Here is a 9764-nt window from a genome sequence, read left to right on the forward strand (position 1 = left end):
AGGACTTTGTTCTATCTGGCTTTTGTTGGAAAGCCTTTCAATATTTGGTTGTAGCATGGAGGTTCATAGTTTCAGTCGATCCTCTATCAGGGTTGACAAACCTGTGGGTCCACCAGCCACATGCTGATTTTGTGAAGATCTCTTTCGTTCATCTGTAGTGTTGGATATCGTGAAAAGTATGCACAGACCTCTCTTCTTCCTAATTAGCTTTCATTAGTTTTTTTGAATTTATTCTGTGGCCCAATTTTTAAAATTTTTCCAAAGTATGGCTTTGGAACATAGAAAAAGGTTGCACACCCCTGCAAGTGTAGATGGTTACCAGTCATTTGTGATCTTAAGGGCAGTCTTGATTTAGGTTAGGTAAGAGAATGAAGATTTGCAGAGTTAAGTGGTTGAAAGGCAAAATTTTTCCAAAGTATGGCTTTGGAACATAGAAAAAGGTTGCACACCCCTCCAAGTGTAGATGGTTACCAGTCATTTGTGATCTTAAGGGCAGTCTTGATTTAGGTTAGGTAAGAGAATGAAGATTTGCAGAGTTAAGTGGTTGAAAGGCAAGAACGCACTTTTCAGGCATGTTGCTGAAAATGTGAATATTCTATTGCAGTTTTTCAAATTTCAACTGGATCTTTCTTAGACTCAAACAATGACTTTAAAATCTCATCTACTGAGAGCTCAATCAATTCCACTTATAGTTCTTTAGTACCTTGATATCAACTAGGAAAGGCTGAAATGCTACTTTGAGTGTGATAGCATGATTCTCAAGGTCAGTAAATCTTTTACTGTATTCTCCAATTAATAGGTCTACAACAGCTGCATATTCTTCAAATGATTTACACATATCATTCTGCTCATCAATAACCTTTGGTAACTGAGGAAAATGTCCATCCAAAATTTCCTTTTGAATAAGTATTTTGAAAAAACACGGGTTTTTGTGAAATGCTTGGATTTTTTTGCCACATGTTATATACAGTTTTAACTTTTACCTTGCAAAGAAATATTCATGTTGTTTTGATTTGACATGATTTCACATAGACATGCTGTATTCCTACAGAAATCTTCTTTCAATAATTCCAATTGCTGATTCTTTTCCTCACAAAATTTAACTCTGTTCTGGTAGAGATAAAATTTTGGCTGACACCTGTCCCTGTGTTAGCCAATGTACTTTAGAACAATACAGCAAATCCACACTGAAAACCTCATTATTCCACTTTAGCATGCTAGGAATCTGAGAATGTCATGTTGCATTTGAATAAATATAGTTAACAATACTTCTAACTTGTTATAAAATGTCACTCAAAACAGTAGCTTTAGCACAGAGATTTTGCTGATACAAAATATAATGAAAAGATATAAGAGCATTTGGATGTGTTAATTCTTTTTCTATCTGTATAAACCTATACCAAATTCAGTCCAAAGTTTAAGACATCTATTCCCTGTGTTCTGTTTACACGAGTGCCCAAGTGAGTGACTTCTTTTGTAGCAAAGAAAATCTTCTGTTATGACCCGAATGAAGCATAAAACCTGTGCCAAGTCAGTAGTGTCTGTTGATTCATCCAAAATGATTGAATAATATATATTTTGCTTTTGAAGTATGGCATGAAGTTGTTCTGTTAAGCTGAAGGCTAATTTATGCTGCCATCAGTTATGGTTTTCCTTAAAAAAGGCAGTTGTTTGTACTTTGAAATGTTATGGAAGTCTAAGCATCCTACAACTTTTGACAATGCATTCTTTCACAATTTCTGTATCACTGAATGGCTTCCCACTTTTCGTGAGTATATAAGCTACTTTATAAGTTGTGCCAGTGGCATTATTTCCAGGTTTTATTGCTGCTTGAAAGAACTGTCTATGCTTTTGCTTTTCATCTTTTAATTTCTGCAATAAAACCTTTCACACCTTTCTCTCTAGTTTAAAGTATCTGTGGTCCTTCTCAGTGTTATAATGATGATGAGCATTGAATTTCTTTAATGTTGATAATGCAGTATCACAAAGAAAATCATCCTATCTTTAGCAGAAACAAGATGATATTGCAATTCCCAATCCTCATGAAAAAAATTTGTTTTCTTCCTTTAGCATTCTCTTGGTCTTCTTTCACATGATGGGCAGCGTAACAGACAAAATTTAAAAATTCTGTGGAACTATGCGACTAATCACAAATTCCACTTCAAACAGAAATACAGTAGACCTGTCAAAAGCTGATATCAGACTGGCACACTTGACTGCTATAAACTCTTGTCAACCAGCCCTGTGCAGTGGAGGCACCAGTCAGGTGGGAGAAGTTAGAACTAAATCACAAGCACAGCAGCTGTCAATTTAGCCCTTATGGCTTACTAATGTTCTATTTGTACCAGCCAATCTGGGAGGATTATTTTGTTGAAACTTAATTTATTCTTTGGTATTTTAAATATGTTCATTTAAAAAATAAAATAAAAATATAAAAGATTAACAAGGGAGAGAGTTTAGTAATGGGCACAATGTAGGGGTATATGGCACATCTCCTGGGTGAAGGGCTTAACCTCAACTTGGACTTTACCTAACAAACACAAACAATGTAACCTAATCATTTGTACCCTTATATTAATCTGAAATTAAAAAAAAAGATAGAGAAAACAACAAAAAAAGAAAATGTATTAATATATTAATAAAAATGAAATAAAATTTAAAAATGTATTAATGTATTACTAAAAATAAAATAAAAAGAATTTGTTCTATAAAATTTGAATTCAGTCAAAAGGCTACACTTAAGGAAACAGGTTTCCTACTCATTTTTTTGAGACAGAGTCTCATTATGTCACCTTCAGTAGACTGCTGTGGCGTGACAGCTCACAATAACCTCAAACTCTCCGGCTTAAGCGATTCTTTTGCCTCAACCTCCCAAGTAGCTGGGACTACAAGCACCTGCCACAACGCCCGACTATTTTTTGCTGCAATTGTTGTCGTTGTTTTTAAATCTTTTTTAAAATTTGTTTGTTTTTTGTTTTTTTTTAAGAGAAAAAGTCTCACTCTGTTGCCCTCAGTAGAGTGATGTGGCATCACAGCTCACAGCAAACCTCCAGCTCTTGGGCTTAGGCTAGTCTCTTGCCTCAGCCTCCCAAGTAGCTGGACTACAGGTGCCCACCACAATGCCCTGCTATTTTTTCTTTTTTGTTACAGTTTGGCCGGGGCCGGGTTCGAACCCACCACCCTCAGTATAGGGGGCCAGCACCCTACTCATTGAGCCACAGGCACTACCCTGCTGCAGTTGTTTTTGTTTAGCAGGTCCGGGTGGGGTTGAACCTGCCAGTGTTATGCGGCTGGTACCGTAACCACTATGCTACGGGCGCTGAGCCATCCCTATCCATTTTAAACAATCACTGACATGACCAGCACTGCAATTTAGATTTTTCTGCTGGCTGTGTGGAAAACAAATCCCAGGGGTAAAGATCATGGACAAATTAGAAGGCTTTTAAAATTGTCTATGTTAGCTGGGTATGGTGGCTCACACCTGTAATCCCTGCACTCTGGGAGGCCAAGGCAGGTGGATTGCCTGAGCTCAGGAGTTTGAGACCAGCCTGAGCCACAGACAGACCATGTCTCAAAAAAAAAAAAAAAATAGCCAGGTGTTGCAGGGTGCACCTGTAGTCCCAGCTACTGGGGAGACTGAGGCAAAAGGATCTCTTGAGCCCAAGAGTATGAGGTTGCTGTGAGCTGTGACAGTATGGCACTGTAATGAGGATGACAAAGTAAGACTATCTCAAAAAAAAATGTCTATGCAAGTTATGATAAGAGCCTGAACTAGGGCAGTAGTAGTAATATAAGTGGAGAAAAGAGGAAGGAAACTGAAGAAAAGTTTAGAAGAGTAGCAGTGAGAATTAAAGGAACATGATATAACTGTGCTCTAAGAAATTATTTTTTTTTACCCTGGATACTAAGACCACAAACCAGTAACGGCTTCACTATATGCTTCAAGAAATTATTACAAACTACATTATCTGGGGAAGCAGTTTGTGCATCAGGGCAAACAGGACAACACATTAAAGACCTTCTTCTTGCTATGCTCATTAGTTCTAAATATCACATCACACACTTTGCCTAATCCCAACCAGTTCCCCTGCCTTAAACCACTTGAGTTAAAATCTCAAAGCCTTATAAATTTCCTTCTCTAACCTCTCCTGACTACCATCACTCTGTCAAAGTGGTGCTTGTCCTTGACAAAGCAGTGCTATTTTTGATAACAAACTGAATAAATTGTTTGATCAACAGAATTCTCTCTGTTGAAAAAGTCAACAGTAGGAATTGTGACTAAGTATTTAAGTTGAAGAAGAGGGAGAAATCCAAATATGACTCATGTTTTAGGCCTCAGCAAATGGGATGGATAGTAAATGCTATCTAGAAAAAGATAAGCAGGGTTAAGAGGGAGGTTAGAAGTGCTGGGGTAAAAAATTTATAAATGAAAAAAAAAAAAGACATTTGAGGAAAGAACTGAAGGAGGTAAATTTTTTAAAAAGTGAACCATGCAAGTAGGTTGAGAATTCCAGGAAAACAAAATAACCAACATAAAGCTCTGAGAAGATAGCTGGCCTAGAGTGGGTTTTAATATTGTTCTTTGTTTTTATAGAGATAAGGTCTCCCTTTATTGCCCAGGTTGGTCTCTTGAACTCCTGAGCTGCTCAAGTTATCCTCTCACTTCACCCTTCTGAGTAGTTAGGACTACTGGTATGTGCCACCACACCCAGCTCTGGCCTATAGTGTCTGAGGGACAGAAAGGTTAGTATGTCCAGTATCAAGTGAAGATGAGAGAGGACAGGCCTAGAGGCTTCGTGCCTGCAATCCTTGCACTTCCGGAGGGTGATGCAGGAAGACTGTTAGAGCCCAGGAGTTTAAGACCAGCTTGGGCAATATATCAAGACCCTGTCTCTACAAAAAATTTAAAGGTGGTACATGCCCGTAGTCCCAGTTACTTAGGAGACTGAGGCAAAATTCTGGATTGCTTGTACCCAGGAATTTGAGGTTGCTGTGAAATATGACAATACCACTGCACTCTAACCTGCTAACCTGGGCAACAAGGTGAAACTATTTCAAAAAGAAAAAATGATTTAGTAGTGAAAAAACCAGAGAGGTTAATAAAAGGCAAACTCAGATAGAGCCTTATAGGCCAAAGGCTTTGACTTTTCCTATAAGAGGTATATTGATATTCCCATCCAATAGCACCAATTAATGCACACTGGGTATGAAGAATTATGTAGAAGTGCAAAAAATAATGCTTAGTGTTTGCAGTTTAAAGCTTCTACCTCATCTCCTGATACTTTCTCCACATAATCCTATGAAAATCAGGTAGGAGTACTCTTGAATCTTATTTCCACACCAGCTCTAGAAAATACACTATTTGCTGACACAATATATGCTGAAATCATACTTAGACTACTTAAGTGAGGGAAAAGTTATATTAGATTCCATCTTTATGCTAAAATTAAAGATATTAGTCTTCACCTTTATACTTATTGAATGTAAGGGGGTTGTTTACAGGGTTTCCAGGATGGGTTTAAGTTGAGAATCCTGAATGCCAGGATCAGAAATTAGACTTCAGGATCCACAATTGTTTTTTTTTTTTTTTTGAGACAGAGCGTCAAGCTGTCACTCTGGGTAGAATGCTATGGTGTCACAGCTCATAGCAACCGCAAACTCGTGAGCTCAAGGGATTCTCCTGCTTCCATCTCCCAAGTAGCTGGGACTACAGGTGTCCACCACAACGCCCAGCTATTTTTTGGTTGCAGTTGTCATTGTTGTTTGGTGGGCCCAGGCTGGATTCAAACCCACCAGCTCAGGTGTATGTGGCTGGCACCTTAGCTGCTTGAGCCACAGGCACCAAACCAGGATCCACAATTTTCTTTTTAACACAATCAAAGATAAAATTTGACACACATATTTGTTTTACTTTCATCTCATTTGTTAACACAACTATTTGAAATAGGAAGTCATATCTACACTACCAATTAAAAGATCAGCCCAGAGGCTGGGCATGCTGTATTCACACTTGTAATCCCAGCACTTTGGTAGGCTAAGGAGGGAGGATTGCTTGAGGCCAGGAGTTCAAGATCAGCCTGGGCAACACGGCAAAAGCCCCATCTCTATACCCCAAACAAAACTAATCTAACAAAATAATTTTTGTCAATTTATAAATGCATGTAAGAAATCATCCATCTGAGAATGAAAGACAAGCCACTAACTGGGAGAAGTTATTGTCACATATACTAACATATACAAAATGTTACTATCCTAATATAGTAGAACTTCTGTAAGCTGACTATCCAAGTGACTGTAACAAACTAGTCAATACACAAAGATGGAGCTAGGCCTACTATACTGATACATAAATGTGGTGCATGTCTGGTCTATGAAAATTGGCTCACACTTTGGAAGGCTGAGCCGGGTAGACTGCTTGAGCTCAGGAGTTCAAGTCCAGCCTGATCAAGAGTGAGAGTCCATCTCTACTAAAAATAGAAAAACTAGCCAGGCTCTGTGGTGGATGCCTGTAGAATTAGAAAGCTGAGGCAAGGGGATTGCTTGAACCCAAGAGTTTGAGGTTGCTGGGAGCTATGTTGCCATGGGACTCTAGTCTGAGCAACAGAGTCTGTTTGCTCAGGCTAGAGTCATTTGTCTCAAAAAACAAAACAAACAAACAAACAAAAACAGGTCAAGTTAAGGAGGTGGGCAATGTAGGGAAGTGGTCAACTATGGAGGTTCTACTGTAAAAAATTTCTAAAAATCAATAAGCAAATCAAATATTGGTTTAAAATATAATAGCAACAGAAAACAAGTAAAAAATGTACAAGCATTTTACAAAACAGAAATGGCCAATGAGCACAGAAAAAAAATGCTCAACTTCAAATAATCCAGAAATTACAAATGAAAACATTATATACCATTTTATATCTACCAGTCTAGCAAATATTAAAGAATAATATATGGAGCAACACACACTTCCATAGGACTGTAAACTGGTATAATCAGTTCAAAAAATAATGTGGCATCATCTAGTAAAGTTTAAGATGTATATACCCTTATAGCCCAGAAATTCTATTTTTAGGTATATACCCTAGAGAAATTCTTACATGTGCACAGAAAGGTGTGTACAATGTCTGTGTACCATTGTTTATTGTCTATAACACTAAAGTAACAAACACTATAATCTAAATTGACAGAAAAGAGAATTACGAAATAGTCACACATAATACCTCACACAGCAGTAAAAGCAAGCTATAACCATCAACATGGATGAGTCACACAAACATAATGCAAATTTCAGAAGAATATATTTAATGATTAGTTTTTACAAACACTAACAACTAAAAGAATACTGCATATGTGGAGGTACTGTTCTAAGCACTTTGTATGCAATGACTCATGAAATCCTCACAACAGCCCCATCAGGCAGATTCTATTTTATTTATTTATTTTAAGAGACAGGGTCTTGCTATATTGCCCAGGGTGGACTCTAACTTCTGGGCTCAAGTATTTTCATCTTAGCCTCTTGAGGAGATGGAACTACCATACCCCTAGTTGATTCTATTTTTAATTCCCATTTCACATATGAAGAAACAGGCACAGAGAAATGAAGTAATTTGCCCAAATCACATGGTGAAGGAGAAGCTCCTGGTGCCAGTGCTCCTAATCCTTACATTACACTGCCTTTCAAAAATACACAACACAAAAGATGAAGACTACACATTTTTTGTACTAACTTGGATGGAGGGAGAACACATTCTTAGTAAAGCATCACAAGAATGGAGAAGCAAGAATCCAATGTACTCAATCTTGATATGAAGACAATTGATGACCTAATACATGGTGGAGGGTGGGGGTGAGGGGCAGGGAAATGGGGGAGCAGAGAGAGGGTAGGAAGGAAGGGGAGTTGGGGGGATCACGGTGTTTGGCGCATCTTTTGGGGAAGGAACACATTTATAAGAGGGACTTTGCTTTACAAATGCAATTAGTGTAACTTGGATCTTTGAATCCCCAACAATTAAAAAAAAAATACACAACACTAAACAAGATAATATTTAGAGATACCTATATACTTAATATAACTATAAAAAAAGCAAGAGAATGGTAACCATAATTAAGGGCAGTGTTTACATAATTTTAATTAGGTGAAAAGTAAGTCATCTATAATCCTTTCTGGAACTAAGGACAGAGATACAGTGTAGAAGCACTAATATAAAGTCCAGGCACAGTGGCTAAGCCTTATAATCCCAGTGCTTTGGAAAGTTAAAGCAGGAGAATTGCTTGAGGTCAGGAGTTCGAGAAATATAATTACAAACACATGGAATTAAAAAACATGTAACAAATGGTAAGAAAAGTAAGTCACATATGTGGATAGTTATAAAATTTAAGTTTCATTTTTACTTTAAAAAAATTATTGAAATTTAGTCTGAACGGCCAAATATAGAATGAACTCAAAGCTTATGAAGGGCAATTTGAGAGTAATAACACTTAAGGAAATGGAGACTTTTCTACCGAAAGTTTTATCTCCTAAATAATGCTTATCTGCTCTTGTATTTGTTCTATAGTTGTTGTCACAACTATACCCCTCAACATTGGGCTTCTCTTGTTTATAATTGTAAGGAAGATTAGACAAGACAGAGATATGTCCAGAAAATTCACTAAGAGAAAAAACAAAAACAAAACAAAAAATCTCCACACAGCACATACTCGATACACATGGAAGATATGCAAGACACACTTAGGAAATTTGACGCTGATGCTTAAGATTATTTCCCTATAAGGAAATGAAAGACAAGTCACCAAAAGGTTAAATTCCTTGCTCTAATTCTTATAACATTAGTTAGATCCAAATATAATGTATAAACTAAACCACAAAACCATGGGCATCACTGTGAGTATCTGGGGGAAAAATAGTATACTCAAATTCCCTTATTTTTTTCAGCAGACTCTAATGCAGAAATCATATAAATTCAAAATTATATTGAGAATACCTTACATCATCCACAAAGTACAATATTATACTATTTTGCAATAAGTCCAACACAACTAGGGATTTTTTTCTACTATGGAATATTGTACTGTTTTCACCTAAAGATAACTGAGTAGCTGTCTTATTTTAGCTACTATAAGAAAAATATCTAACACTTGAACCATACAACATGGCTTACACTATGAGAGGCACAAAAACACTGTACAGCAGAAACTTGTTAAGGAGAACTGAAAAAAGAATCATCCAAACTATTTAAATTGTTTTAAATTCTCACTTTTATTTTACTATTCTCTGAATAAACAAAAATTGAATATGAATATATACAATTTTGTTTTATTGTTATATACTGCTATCATAATTTTTCAAAGAAAGTTTTAAGAATATGCACTGTCTACCTGCCAAAAACAAACCAAAACATTATTCACTCACTAAAATACAAGCTAAAATACCAAATTAAATCATGACAATTCTCTTTTTTTGATTTCTACTATTTCTTATGATGTAGAGCTTACTTTTAAGAATTGGAGTGAAGAAAAAATTCTTTTATTTGATCAAGCTAAATAAGTGAAAAATGTAAGGAATTCTAGATTGTCAGCATTAACAAAGGACTTAGAGACAGACTGTCTAGTCAATCCCCTGCTTAATCAAGCAACCCTAGAATTCTGGATTGTGTTAGATATTAGTCTGACGTAATTTGCCTACCTGGAAACAACTTACAACTTATTAAGCTCTAGGAGTTGAGACTAGCCTGAGGAACATAGCAATCCTGTCTATGCATTAAAAAAAAAAAAAA

At 36.6% G+C, this 9764-nt stretch overlaps 1 long non-coding RNA gene across 1 annotated transcript in view; it reads right to left on the bottom strand.

Moving 5' to 3' along the window:
• Positions 1–970: 970 nt before the first annotated feature.
• LOC111722778 overlaps positions 971–9764 on the bottom strand; it is a 19080-nt gene continuing 10286 nt past the window's right edge. Inside the window, exon 3 of the long non-coding RNA XR_002771448.1 lies at positions 971–983. This is a non-coding gene — a long non-coding RNA (uncharacterized LOC111722778). The remainder of the gene's footprint in view (positions 984–9764) is intronic.

Source organism: Otolemur garnettii, unplaced genomic scaffold (assembly GCF_000181295.1).
Source record: "Otolemur garnettii isolate 467f Iridium unplaced genomic scaffold, OtoGar3 scaffold00365, whole genome shotgun sequence".
Taxonomy (NCBI): domain Eukaryota; kingdom Metazoa; phylum Chordata; class Mammalia; order Primates; family Galagidae; genus Otolemur; species Otolemur garnettii.